At 48.4% G+C, this 13451-nt stretch overlaps 1 protein-coding gene across 4 annotated transcripts in view; it reads right to left on the bottom strand.

Moving 5' to 3' along the window:
• The window catches only part of IP6K1 (inositol hexakisphosphate kinase 1), a 71034-nt gene that overhangs the window by 42793 nt on the left and 14790 nt on the right, over window positions 1-13451 (bottom strand). Inside the window, exons 2-3 of one of the 4 annotated variants that reach the window (XM_077821863.1) lie at window positions 1773-2360; window positions 820-1170 (exon numbers count right to left, since the gene is read on the bottom strand). The exons of the other annotated variants lie outside the window; for them this stretch is intronic. The gene's annotated coding sequence lies outside the window, so the exon portion shown is untranslated. The remainder of the gene's footprint in view (window positions 1-819; window positions 1171-1772; window positions 2361-13451) is intronic. 4 annotated transcript variants of the gene reach the window in all.

Raw genomic sequence — 13451 nt, 5'->3', positions numbered from 1 at the left:
ATAAGAGATTTCTTGGTATGTTTGGGGTGGTTACTGGATCTATGAAAGTAGGTATGGTGATCCGTGGGGTTTCTGTATATAGTTTTCTGTTGAGTTCCATTGTTGGTGTCCAGGAAGTTGATGCTGATGTGGGAGTGTTCCCGAGAGTTTAATGGATGGGGGGGTGCGGGGGTAGTTAAAGTTGTGCTGGCGGGGTGTTAATGGGCCACCTCACCTTGAATGCTAAACAATCTTTTTCACCTTTGTATTTACCTGTAACACTCTAAGGGCATGTCTACACTGGCAAAGTTAGTGTGCCGGCAGTTACAATGCCACTCAGAAAGTGCAGAAGAGAAACCACTGTTGTGTGTTCACACTGACAGCTGCCTGCGCAATAGCGTATTCACACCTGCAGCACTTGCAGTGGTATTCGTAGCGGTGCATTCTGGGCAGCTATTCCACAGAGCACCTCTTTCTCTTTTGCTGCTAAGACTAGTGGGAAGGCCGGGGTGCAAGGTTGGAGGGGAGAAAAGGGGGAAGAATTGCAGGGCATCCTGAGTCCTGTCCCAATGCCCCATGACGCATTGCTTCGCATCCCAGCAATCCCTGTTCTTCCATCTGCATTTGGCACCATCTTTCAACCGTTTGTTTACTGCGTGCCCTGCCCTACCTCTTTCTGGCTGCAGGAATGGATCCTGAATTGTTGACAAGAATGCTGCTCGCACTGACCAACACGTCATGAGGGGCAGTGGAATTATTCTTTAAACTACAAAGGCAAGAGTGCGACATTGATCTCGCCACGCGTAGTAGCTACAACACGAGATTGCTTGTGGCACTCACGGAGGTGCTGACCACAGTGGAACACTGCTTTTGGGCTCAGGAAACAAGCACTGAATGGTGGGATCACATCATGATGCACGTCTGGGATGACTAGCAGTGGCTGCAGAACTTTGGAGCGTGTCCACTTGGCGCTCCACAACCTTTAAGAGCCACTCCGTGGCTTCTTTCTGGTGTGCCACGTTCTCCTTTCAGTCCGTCTTCTCGCATTCCCACCACTCCTTCAATTCCTATTTCTCAGCAGTGGAGTGCATCATAACCTCACGGAGGAAGTTCTTCTTGGCCGCTTTCTAATTCTGCGCAGCCGTTCTGCCGCTGATAACAAAGAGGGAGACTGGGCTCTCAAGGTCATCTCTGTGAAGTTTAAATGCAACATTTTACAGAAGCATTATTGTTTGCAACACAGACAACTCTGATTCAGTGCTTTAAAACACAGCCAGTACTTACACACCTGTCACTAACTGGTTGACCCCAGGCAAGCCAGCACTGTAGGGGGCGCCTGATAATCATTCCTGTCCCCACACTTTCCACAGGTGTAATCATTATGGAAGATATCTCGCTGCTGAGGGTGAGCAGGGAACCGAGGGAGGGTCTTCTCCAAACCTGCGGCTTCCACCCTGGCCCCTATGCAGCTTGTTGTGTGCAGCCATGGTTTTACACACACACACACACACACACACAGTCTCCCCATGATGGCAAAGTGGCACGGGAAAATTATCATTAATTGGGCGAGAAACAAAGCAGCTCTGCCAAGGAACCTGCGGCAGCGGATTGCCCAGGAGCTCTACGAGAGTTTCCTGGAGATCTCTGAGGGAAATTCACATGAAGCGAGGGAATCTATCAACACCCTGTTCTGCTGCTCAGACTAGGCATGTGGTGGGAGACAAGCCTGCTTTCTGCAACCCTCCTGCCCAGAACAACTCGCTTCAGCAATTCCCAAAATCAGATTCACTTACCAGGGGCCTCCTTTCTTGTTTGTGCTTCGCCAAGATCCGACTGCTGTGACTGACTCGGCTCCTCCGGGGTAGAGAAGAGCTCCTGGCTGCATGCATCCCTGGCCTCTGAGTCATCCTCTGCCTCTGCATCCCCCTCCCCATCAAAGATTTCCTCCTCCTGAGCCAGTCCACTCTCGACTGGCACACGAGCCAACGAAGTATCCACAGGGGCCTTTGCAGTGGAGGTCGGGTCGCCACTGAGTATCATGTCCAGCTCTTTGTAGAACCAGCAGCTCGTGGGTGCAGCACTGGAGTGGCGGTTTGCCTCCCACACCTTGGGTAGGTGTTCCGCAGCTCCTATACTGCATTGTGTCCCGGTCATGGCCCCTTTCTATCATGCATCGTGAAGTCTGTCCATAGGTATCATAATTCCTATGGCTGGAGGGCATCTGGGACTGCACAGCCTCCTCTCCCCAAATGCTGGTGTGTGGAGCAGGCATGGCCACCTGGAAAGATGTGCTGAGATCACTGCACACATCACCGAGCAAACAGGAAGGGGACTTTCAAATTTGCAAAGGAACGTGAAGGGTGGGGATGACGGTTGGTCACCTGAAAGCAAGGCAGTACAGTTCAAAACCGATGATCAGAGAGGTGAGAATAAGCATTGTGGGACACCTCCTGGAGGCCAATTGCAGTGCTGTAATCGCCACGGTATCTACACTGGCACCGCAGAGCTGTAGGCCCGGTGCAGAAAGCTGTACGCCTCTTGTTGGGGTGGGTTATTTTTAGAGTGCTACAACTGTGCAGTTTCTTCGCACTAAGTGGCTTGGCAGTGTATACACCTCAGGAGTTACAGTGCAGAAAGTTGCTTTACTGCGCAGAAACTTGCCAGTGTAGACAAGGCCTATGTTTCCCAATTCCCAGACCTGAAGAAGAGCTCTGTGTACCTTGAAAGCTTGTCTGTCTCACCAACAGAAGTTGGTCCAGTAAAAGATATTACCTCACCCACCTTGTCCCTCTAACATCCTGGGACTGACATGGTTCTAACACTGCACACAAGATTTTGAACTGTCATATCTCCATCTCCCAGAGCTAGAAGTGAATGCATTACACACCACATATAGTTGTCAGCTGGAATGCAGTGATTTCTAGTCCTGTCAGATCAGGGCTTTGGAGAGGAGCCCGGAACTGGAGCCCGGAGCAGCGGAGCTGCAGGTTTTTGCCTGGAGCTGGAGCGGAGCCGGAGCACAGCTCCAAAGCCCTGTGTCAGATTCCAAATTACTGGACTTTATCACTGGTCCATCAATCTAGCAGTCTTTTAAAACTGATAAGGACTAAACAGAGCAAGATGGAGTGCAGTGCAGTTTCAATCAACTTTGCTTTCATATATTATACCACCCCTTAAAAGTCTCCTGCTCTCTATTCCCTTCCTATCGTTTGGCTCCACTATACCATGCCCACATCAACTAATGATAATTCTGATATTGTCTATGCTTTTAGCTACAGAAGACTTTAGTAACAATGCTCAAGAATAAGCATGACACCAACAGTTCAATCTCCCCTTAAAATTCCACTGCTTCTTGGGGTTCCTCAAAGAATTTATCATTGACCAAAATATCTCCAGGGCTAAGGCTCACTTATTCTTTACGCAATGTCCTGACACACCAACAATGTCATAGATCAGCCCACTGTGGCAAAGTATACACCTGAAAACTGAAAATTGAAATCCAATAATAAGGAGTCACTACATCTACTCTGAAAAAACTGAATTTTTTTATACCATCATGAACAGGTCGGAATATGAATGAGAGGCTGCTAAGCAGCTCTCTAACATCACATTCTACAAGCCATTACCCTCTGATCCCACTGAGGGTTACCAAAAGAAACTACACCATCTGCTCAAGAAACACCCTGAAAAAGCACAAGAACAAATCTGCACAGACATAGCCCTAGAACTCCGACCAGGGGTATTCTGTTACCCAAGATCCATAAACCTGGAAATCCTGGGCGCCCCATCATCTCAGGCATTGGCACCCTGACAGCAGGATTGTCTGGCTATGTAGACTCCCTCCTCAGGCCCCATGCTACCAGCACTCCTAGCTATCTTCGAGACACCACTGACTTTCTGAGGAAACTACAATCCATCGGTGATCTTTCTGAAAACACCATCCTAGCCACAATGGATGTAGAAACCCTCTACACCAACATTCCACACAAAGATGGACTACAAGCCGTCAGGAACAGTATCCCTGATAATGTCATGGCAAACCCGGTGACTGAACTTTGTGACTTTGTCCTTACCCATAACTATTTCACAATTGGGGACAAAGTATACCTTCAAGTCAGCGGCACTGCGATGGGTACCCGCATGACCCCACAGTATACCAACATTTTTATGGCTGACGTAGAACAACACTTCCTCAGCTCTCATCCCCTAACGCCCCTACTCTACTTGCACTACATTGATGACGACATCATCTGGACTCATGGAAAAGAAGCCCTTGCGGAATTCCACCATAATTTCAACAATTTCCATCCCACCATCAACCTCAGCATGAACCAGTCCACACAAGAGATCCACTTCCTGGACACTACAGTGCTAATAAGCGATGGTCATATAAACACCACCCTATACCGGAAACCTACTGACCACTATACTTACCTACGTGCCTCCAGCTTTCATCCGGACCACACCACACGATCCATTGTCTACAGCCAAGCTCTTTGATACAACCACATTTGCTCCAACCCCTCAGATAGAGACAAACACCTACAAGATCTCTATCAAGCATTCTTAGAACTACAATACCCACCTGCTGAAGTGAAGAAACAGATTGACAGACCCAGAAGAGTACCCAGAATTCACCTACTACAGGACAGACCCAACAAAGAAAGTAACAGAATGCCACTAGCCATCACCTTCAGCCCCAACTAAAACCTCTCCAGCGCATCATCAGGGATCTACAACCTATCCTGAAGGACAATCCCTCACTCTCAAATCTTGGGAGACAGACCAGTCCTTGCTTACAGACAGCCCCCCAACCTGAAGCAAAATACTCACCAGCAACCACACATCACACAACAAAACCACTAACCCAGGAACCTATCCTTGCAGCAAAGCCCGTTGCCAACTCTGTCCACTTATCTATTCAGGGGACATCATCATAGGGCCTAAACACATCAGCCACACTATTAGAGGCTCGTTCACCTGCACATCTACCAATGTGATATATGTCTTCATGTGCCCTCTGCCATGTACATTGGCCAAAGCGGACAGTTTTCTATGTAAAAGAATAAATGGACACAAATCAGACGTCAAGAATTATAACATTCAAAAACCAGTCGGAGAACACTTCAACCTCTCTGGTCACTCGATTACAGGCCTAAAAGTGGCAATACTACAACAAAAAAACTTCAAAAACAGACTCCAACGTGAAACTGCTGAATTGGAATTAACCTGCAAACTGGACACCATTAAATTAGGCTTGAATAAAGACTGGTAGTGGATGAGTCATTACACAAAGTAAAACTAATTCCCCATGTTTATTTTTTCCCCCCTACTCACACGTTCTTGTCAACTGCTGGAAATGGGCCATCCTGATTATCACTACAAAAGTCATCGTCGTCCCCGTCCCCCCCCCGCTAATAGCTCACCTTAACTAATCACTCTCGTTATAGTGGGTATGGCAAAACCCATTTTTTCATGTTCTCGGTGTGCATGTGTGTGTGTATATATCGGGCTCAAAGGGTAGTGATCAATGGCTCCATGTCTAGTTGGCAGCCGGTGTCAAGTGGAGTGCCCCAGGGGTCTGTCCTGGGGCCGGTTTTGTTCAATATCTTCATAAATGATCTGGAGGATGGGGTGGATTGCACTCTCAGCAAATTTGCGGATGATACTAAACAAGGAGGAGTGGTAGATACGCTGGAGGGCAGGGATAAGATACAGAGGGACCTAGACGGATTGGGCCAAAAGAAATCTGATGAGGTTCAATAAGGATAAGTGCAGGGTCCTGCACTTAGGACGGAAGAACCCAATGCACCGCAACAGACTAGGGACCGAATGGCTAGGCAGCAGTTCTGCGGAAAGGACCTAGGGGTGACAGTGGACGAGAAGCTGGATCTGAGTCAGCAGTGTGCCCTTGTTGCCAAGAAGGCCAATGGCATTTTGGGATGTATAAGTAGGGGCATAGCCAGCAGATCAAGGGACGTGATCGTCCCCCTCTATTCGACATTGGTGAGGCCTCATCTGGAGTACTGTGTCCAGTTTTGGGCCCCACACTACAAGAAGGATGTGGATAAATTGGAGAGAGTCCAGTGAAGGGCAACAAAAATGATTAGGGGTCTGGAACACATGACTTATGAGGAGAGGCTGAGGGAACTGGGATTGTTTAGTCTGCAGAAGAGAAAAATGAGGGGGGATTTGATAGCTGCTTTCAACTACCTGAGAGGTGGTTCCAGAGAGGATGGTTCTAGACTATTCTCAGTGATAGAAGAGGACAGGACAAGGAGTAATGGTCTCAAGTTGCAGTGGGGGAGGTTTAGGTTGGATATTAGGAAAAACTTTTTCACTAGGAGGGTGGTGAAACACTGGAATGCGTTACCTAGGGAGGTGGTAGAATCTCCTTCCTTAGAAGTCTTTAAGGTCAGGCTTGACAAAGCCCTGGCTGGGATGATTTAATTGGGGATTGGTCCTGTTTTGAGCAGGGGGTTGGACTAGATGACCTCCTGAGGTCCCTTCCAACCCTGATATTCTATGATTCTATGATCTCTTCCTACTGTATTTTCCACTGCATGCATCCAACGAAGTGGGTTTTAGCCCACGAAAGCTTATGCTCAAATAAATTTGTTAGTCTCTAAGGTGCCACAAGTACTCCTCGGTCTTTCTGCTGAAAGAACTATTTTTCCCTGAAGTGCATCTATGATTAATGATTCATGACACCACAGATGGCCTGTGACGGAGATAAGGCTAGATAATCTGATGATCCCTTCTGGCCTTAAACTCTATGAAACTAAACACGTCCTAAAGGTTTTGCAGACACGATTCTTTGAAGGGAAATCCTGTGCACGTACAGGTCTCTTTAGAACAGTGGTCACCAACCGGTCGATCGTGATTGACTGGTCGATCCTGGAGACTCTACCAGTCGATCATGATCTCCAGCCTCAGGAAGGCTCCCTGCCTGCCCTGGCTCCAGATTACTCCCAGAAGCAGCCATCGCAGCCCCGGGGGAGGCTGGGGTCTCTGCGTGCTGCTCCTGCCCACAAGCACTGCCCCCACAGCTCCCATTGTCAAGGAATGGGGAACTACAGCCAATGGGAGCTACAGCGGTGGTGCCTGCAGAAACAGGCAGCATGCAGAGCATCATGCCCCGCCCCAGGGGCTGCAGGGGTGTGTTGGCTCCTTCCAGGAGTGGTGTGGGGCTGTGGCAGGCAGGGGCTTAGCCCCGCTGCGCCAGCCGGGAGCCGCCGGAGGTAAGTGCCACCCAGCGGAAGCCTGCACCCCAGCCCTGAGCCCCCTCCTGGAACCAGCACCCCATACTCCCTCCTATACCCCAAACCCCTTCCCCAGCCCTGGGTCCCCTCCCAGAGCCCACACCCCCTACCCCCTCCTGCATCCAAACTCCCTCCCAGAGCTTGCACCCCTTACCCCCTCCTGCACCCAAGCCCCTGCCCCAGGCTCAGCCCGGAGCCCCCTCCTACACTCCGAACCCCCTGGTCCAGCCCAGGGCCTGTACCCCCTCCCAACTCCGTCCTAGCTCAAGGAAAGTGAGTGCGGGTGAGGGAGAGCGAGCGACAGAGAGAGGGGAGGATGGAGCAGGGTGGGCCTTCGGGGAACAGGTGGGGTAGATCCTGGGTTGCACTTAAATTCAAAAAGTGATGTGTGTAAAAAGGCTGGAGAACACTGCTTTCGAAAAATGGAAAGAACAGGGGCATCATCTTGAGCAACGGAAACTCCTATTTATAAACCTATGCTAAGCAAGACAGCCTGTGCCACCGTAATTACTTGTAACGGATCTGGAACAATGCTCAATTCTCCTGCGCAATACACTAAATGTAACCCTAAGTATAGCCTAAATGAGAAATTGATAGTGTGATTTTTTTAACTCAAGATAATGAAAAATCTAATATTTTTTATTATTTTGCTCCTGTTGCTGTTTTCATGCCCTCACCACAGGACTGTGCATACATGACTATAAGTGTGCTTGTGGACACCTACCTACCATGGTCAATTCTAGTATCCTTACTAACCAAACTACAATGCACTCAATGAAGAGTGACCTCAAAAGCTATACATTTTGATGAAACAAAAGAAGTTACACTAGTTCAGGCCTGTGCACGCACAATATCACAAGACAGTCCATCAGCACCCACAGAGTAAAGCATTGAGCACATTAGAAACACTTAAGAAAAAATGGACTACTGGACAGCTCCCAGTTTAGCTTACACTGGCAAGTGAGTTAAACGTGACCAAAAACCCCACAATCTGCTGGTGAATGAGCAGCTCAGCCCTTTGGAGACGAGGGCATTTAAAACATCACTAAGGAAGATTCTGTCACAGGTATTTTTTGTAAGTCAGGGACAGGTCACAAGCAATAAACAAAAATTGGCAGAAACCTGTGACTTGTTCCTGACTTTTATTAAAAACACCCAGGAGGGGGGTGGGTGGGTTACACACAAAAACAGAGCACTGCCAGGGCTTGTAGCTGCTCCAGCCATGTGGGCAGCTCCAATGGCTGGTGGACCAGGGCTGGCTTCTGATCCACTGTTCTGGCAGCTGCTGCTCTGGCAGCCACAGGGCTGACAGCAGCTCCAGCCCTGCCCTAGAAAAAGTCACGGAGGTCCTGGAAACTCATGACCTCATTGTATCCTTAATCATCACCTTCTCCCTCACACAACCGCCCCTCTTCACTCTCCATCTAGCCATCCTCGATCCTGCTTCTGCTCTCAGTAAACTTTAGTCCCTCTCCTGCTGGACTTGAGGAGCATAGGGACTGTGTAGGAGAGTGATAAGGTCTGAGCTAGGCAACACAGAGTTCCTATATGACTGTGACATCTCCAAAAAGGCCTAGAGAACCACTCAGCCAAACTGACATACAAGTTCACATACACACAGATGACTCTAAATGAAACCAGGCAGAATGTACTGGAGGTCCTTTCCTCGATGTCGAAAAAGCCACTGGACACAGAACATAGATGCCTATGCTGGTATGAAACATCCTATTGATAAGCACTGGCTGACAAAGGTTAGCAAGTAGTGCCTTGTAAGTGTTACCCATCATCCAGTTACTATCACAGGGTGGCAACGTGATGACATTCATGAGGAAAGGAAGGACTGTTTGAAAGCTTCCTGGGCCGGAACTTCCTTGACATGAACCACCACTTCCAAACCCTTCCCCCATTAATCTACAGAGAATGCTGTGAAATGTTGCAGTTCGTATCTCTACATGCAACTATCATGCTGCTCTCATTCCTTTGTAGGAAAAGAGTTCTCCCAGTCAGAATGCCTTATCAGAATTTGGATAAGAATGTCCACATGGGCAGTTATACCAGTGTAACTATACCACTTTAAATTCACACCACTACCTGATCCCATGATTACTTCCCCATGTAGACAAGTTCTAAGGAGAGGATGGGCTGGGACAGAAGGGCTGTGATTTCCCTTCACCATGATAAAGTGCTGATTACCGAAGCCAATAGCTACAAGGAGGTGTGAACTCCCCGATCCATATCCATGGAACCCAGTGACAATCTGAGGCTAAGACCTTGTCTAAACTGTAGAGTTTTTTCCACAAAAGGCAGCTTTTGGAGACGAAACAGTGGAGGTGTACACTCTGCAATGCCACTTTTGGCGACAAAACTCCTCAGTTTCGGTGACAAAATAAAACCTCGACGAGAGTCATAGGGTTTTTTTTTTTACGCAAAAGTTTTGTCCCCAAAGTGCCACTGTAGACACCATGCTTGATTTTATTGCTTTAACTGGCCTTCAGAAGGTGTCCCACAATGCCGATCCTGACTGTTCTGGTCAGCAGCTCCAACTCCGCTGCCCTGCAGACAGATAAGCAACCATTGGCCCCTCCTCCTTTAAAGCCCCAGTGAAATTTCACTTCTTGTTTGCTCGGCATAGAGAGCTCACATCACATCTTCCCAGCTGACAATGGCAGCTCCACACGGCAAATACTCTCCTGCTTGGAGCACTGCAGAGCTGTTGGATCTGCTCTGTATTTGGGAAGAGGAAGCTGTGCAGTCCCAGCTGCACTCCAGTCGTAGGAATATTGATACGGGCCGATTTCGCAAAGCTTGTGTGAAAAAGACTATGATCAGGACACACTGCAGTGCAGAGCAAAGATTGAGGTGCTGAGGCAGGCATATCAGAATGCAAGGGAGACAAACCATCACTCCGGTGCTGTGCTGAAGACCTGCCATTTCTATAAGGAGTTGGTCACTATCCTCAGCGGCGACCCCACCTCCCTGTGGATACTTCGGCAGGGCAGGAGCCAGCAGAAAGTGGACCTAATCTAGAAAACGAAGTCATTGACGAAGAGGGGGAGGCAGATGACCATGTGGAACCCACAGCAATGTTGCCCAGTGGTGTGTCCAGTCAGGAGCTGTTCTCCACTCCGGAGGTGTCTAACCAGTCTCAGCAGTCACACTTTGGTGAGAAAGAAGCAGAAGAGGAGACCCCTGGGTAAGTGGTTTTGCTTTGTGAAGTGCGGAGGTGGGTTGAAGGCATAGAAATGTACAAGGCTGGCCAGTTTTCTGTGTGCTGGACATTTCCCCATGCAGCTAAGCAGTATGGCGGAACAGGGTGTTGATGCACACCAAGATTTCACAGGAATCCTCCGAAGAGATCTCAAAGAAACTTTCCTGGAGGAAAGTTCCTTGACAGAACTGCTTTGTTCCTTCCCCCATTGAAGCAAAGTTTCCCGTGCCATTCTGCAATCACTTATGTAGGGACCAAAGAGGCACATAAGCGAGCAGCATAGAGATCAGGGAAGAAACTGCAAGTATGCAGTAGATGCACCCTTGCTCCTGCTTACTCTCAGGAGTGAGATATCTAGTATAATGACACCCGCCTGTGGAAAAGGGTGGGAAAATTTAGAATACTGTCCCTAGTCGACTGCTCCACGACCCTTTCATATTGCTTTTCTCCCCACATACAATGACCCCCACCCCAGGGTAAACTCACCATGCTTGGGGTGTTCGCCCGCATGCGTGCTTGTCACAGGTCAGTGAAAAAGTGGTTGATATGGTACTAGACGTGTATTTTACTGTACTGTTTCAATGTTGTGCATGTACTTAGATTCATAGATATTTAGGTCAGAAGGGACCATTATGATCATCTAGTCTGACCTCCTGCACAACGCAGGCCGCAGAATTTCACCCAGCACTCCTGCAAAAAACCTCACACCTATATCTCTGCTATTGAAGTCCTCAAATAGTAGTTTAAAGACTTCAAGGAGCAGAGAATCCTCCAGCAAGTGACCCGTGCCCCATGCTACTTAACAATCATGCTTCTGTATATTTTTCCTTGTGCTTCTGCAGATGTGGCCTTCAGAGGCACTCCCTACACACCGGCGGGGCATCTCTGCTGGATAAGAAAACGCCCAAGATGGAGCAAGGAAGACATGTTCCAGGAGGTGATGCAATGCTCAGATGCAGAAAAAAGGGAATGCAGGCAGCGGAGGGAAATCGAAAGGCAGGACAGACAAGAAAGTGAGGCCTACGCTAGGGATGCAACCAAGAGGATGATTAAAGTTATGGAGAAGCAAATGGTTCCTCATAACCCTCCAGACAGAGCAGATGCGTGCCCACCCTCTCCTTCAGCACATTCAGAATTCTTTCCCATGCCCTCCCCAAACTCCACCCGCAAATTCCTTTCCGCTGTGTGGGACTTCTTTCTGTCCCGTTCACTCCACCTCCGGACACCTTTTCAAATGATAGCTGGACTTACGCACAGCTCTGAAAGTCAGCCCTTCCCTGGTACTTCCTCTGCCCTCCAGAAATTGCGTGTCTGTGAGGTGTTTTGAATTATAAGAACTCTGTTTCCTGCAAATTGTGATAGCAGATAGCAGCAACAGATACACAAGCAGTTAAATCACTTGCTTACATTAAATCTAGGCCACAAAAATCTCGAGTGCTTCCTTACAAAACTCAATTTCATTAAGCATTGCAGTCCAGAGCATAGCAACATACATTACTGGTTCTCATCTTCAAAGTGCTCCATCAAAGCCCCTCTAATTCAAATTGCCCCCATTGTGCCCCTCTACTAGCCCTTGTATCTGGCTGCTCAAAAGCAGCAGCCAGGCGTTTTGCCTCAGCAGTCAACCCCGAGCAAATTTTTCACCCTTTCCTTCACAAACATTGTGCAACGTGAAACATACAGCTATGACCATGGGAATATTATTCTCATGGAGGTCTAACCTGCAATAAAGGCATCACCAGCACACCTTTAATCTGTCAAATGCACATTCCCTGGTCATCCTGCACCTACTCAGCCTATTGTTGAACTGCTTACTGCTACCCAGGTTGCCCATGTAAGACTTCATGAGCTGTGGCATTAAAGGGTATGCCAGGTCTCCCAGGATCACTGTGGACATTTCAACATCCCCCATGATAATCTTCTGGTCTGGAAAGAAAGCCCCTGCTTGCAGCTTTCTGTACAGGTTGGAGTTCCTAAAGATACATGTGTCATGAACCTTTCCAACCACCCCACACTGAAGTCAGTGAAACGCCCGCAGTGATCCACAAGCTCTTGCAATACCATGGAGAAATACCCTTTTCTATTGATGTACTCCGTCGCAAGGTGGTCCCATGCTAAAATTGGAATATGCATGCCATCTATTGCCCCTCCATGTGCTATTTCACGCACATGCGCTACAAAAGTCATGCGCTATTTCACGCACGTTTCCCAGAGTCACGGCCCTGCACACTTGCATTAATGCAGCCCCAACAGTCGAGTTCCCAACTCCAAACTGATTTGTGACCAACCAGTAGAAGTCTGAATTCACCAGCTCCCATACGGCGATCACCACACACTTCTCCACCAAGAGGGCAGCTCTCATTTGGGTGTCCTTGTGCCACAGGACACTAGTGAGCTCAGCACACAGTTCCAGGAAGGTGGATTTCCTCATCCGAAAGTTCTGCAGCCACTGCTTGTCATCCCAGACTTCCATAATAATGCGATCCCACGACTCAGTGGGCCCAAAAGCGACGGTCCTTAGTCTGCAGCTGTTTCGCCTGAGTAACAGCACAAGAGAGGAGACTCTTCAAAGTTTTACAAGCTGAGCAAGATAGTAAATGTTTCATAATGAAGAACAATTAAGTTTGGTATTTACTGAACCATAAACTATACAAGTTTCAAGTCAGGCACTAGTACTGCATTCATTTGCTATCTTCTGCCTGCAGTGCTTCAGCCTAACAGTCTGGGCTCTAAAGACAGATGTGCACAGGAGGTGGTGGAGGAGGGGAAGTGTTCCTTGTTGACAGGGTGACACAAAGTGGGGATTTCCCCGTTATGTTGCATGTGACCCTATGTGATACTTACTGTTTTCCATGAATGCTGTGTGTGCCTCAGTTCCCCTGTGTATCGCACCAATGTCTAGATGGTGGGAATAAGGGTGTGTGACTTTTCCAGAGGCTGCTCCAGCTGCCTGCATAGATGCTATGGCCAACCCTTCGTAACCTGAGACCCAGGAGGGGGAT

The sequence above is a fragment of the Eretmochelys imbricata genome, chromosome 7 (assembly GCF_965152235.1).
Source record: "Eretmochelys imbricata isolate rEreImb1 chromosome 7, rEreImb1.hap1, whole genome shotgun sequence".
Lineage (NCBI taxonomy): Eukaryota > Metazoa > Chordata > Testudines > Cheloniidae > Eretmochelys > Eretmochelys imbricata.
This window is presented reverse-complemented; position numbering and strand designations above follow the sequence as displayed.